General features: G+C 36.6%; 1 pseudogene; it reads left to right on the forward strand.

Moving 5' to 3' along the window:
* Positions 1-81: 81 nt before the first annotated feature.
* On the forward strand, positions 82-181 carry LOC113340802 (annotated as a pseudogene).
* Positions 182-402: the final 221 nt, after the last annotated feature.

The following is a 402-nucleotide window of genomic DNA, read 5'->3' on the forward strand; positions in this document are numbered from 1 at the left end:
CCAGTGCATAGAGACTCAACCATGGTCGTTGTGGAATAATCTAAACCCTCATAAAGGATCTGAACTAGCCTAACCTTTTCTAAACCATGATGAGGACACTGGGATAATAAATCATTGAACCTTTCCAAATACCTATATAAAGATTCTCCCTCTTGTTGTGAAAATGTGCATATTTGCGTCCTAATAGACGATGTTTTGTGCCTAGGGAAAAACTTATTGAAAAAGGAAGATGTAATTTGTTCATATGTCTCAATTGACTCGGAGTCCAAACTATATATCCACGATTTGGCCTTATCTTTCAGGGAAAATGGAAATAACCTAAGTTTCAAAGCATCATCATCTAAGCCTCTAATTCTTAGAGTACTACAAATTTCCTCAAAATCCCTAACATGGTAATAGGGG

This window comes from Papaver somniferum, unplaced genomic scaffold, assembly GCF_003573695.1.
Source record: "Papaver somniferum cultivar HN1 unplaced genomic scaffold, ASM357369v1 unplaced-scaffold_23936, whole genome shotgun sequence".
Classification (NCBI taxonomy): domain Eukaryota; kingdom Viridiplantae; phylum Streptophyta; class Magnoliopsida; order Ranunculales; family Papaveraceae; genus Papaver; species Papaver somniferum.